The following is a 751-nucleotide window of genomic DNA, read 5'->3' as shown; positions in this document are numbered from 1 at the left end:
ATCATTTTTTTTTTTTTTTTTAAGAAACAATCATTTTATCCTCCAAATCCACCAATTAGCCTTCACATAAAAACCTGAAGACATGAAGTGGTAAGATTCATCTTTAATAATGTTGAATTCCACAAATGTGGAATGTAATGTAATTTAATATGCTGATTTTGCCATTATACAGTATATTTCTGTTATATTTTCCATCTGTCTTCCTATCTTACTGAATACAGTTTATGACGTATTCAGATGTCATTTGTGAATACATTTCATACAGTGATGCCATTAACTAATGATAACTCTTATCATTATTCAGTAATTATTCGTTAAGCTTATCAGAACTCTTTGAGAATTTTTCATTTAGTCACTTAACACCATATTGTGTTTCTATTGTTTGTTCACTGAGGAAACAGTAGGGACAACCTGCATAAATGTGATTATATATTGTATGTACAGTAATCTAGCTACTAAAGTTACTAAAATGTACAATGTTTTCACCTTCTTAACATTTTTATTTTTTGAATCAATTAATCATCATTCATTAACTGTTGGTTAAACTTGTCAGAACCTGCAGAGAGGAGAATTTGTTTTCTTTCTTTATACGAGAAACAGCTTATTACTATTGATGAACAATAACTTTTAGATTTGTATAAAGGATACAGTTAATCACATAAGAAACTGATAGAATCTAGCAAAATAAATTAACTAGCTGAAAGTTTTAAGAAATTCATAATAATGAATGAAAATACAATTAAAGTATAAT

This window comes from Sinocyclocheilus anshuiensis, unplaced genomic scaffold (assembly GCF_001515605.1).
Source record: "Sinocyclocheilus anshuiensis isolate Anshui unplaced genomic scaffold, SAMN03320099.WGS_v1.1 scaffold63, whole genome shotgun sequence".
Classification (NCBI taxonomy): Eukaryota; Metazoa; Chordata; class Actinopteri; order Cypriniformes; family Cyprinidae; genus Sinocyclocheilus; species Sinocyclocheilus anshuiensis.
This window is presented reverse-complemented; position numbering follows the sequence as displayed.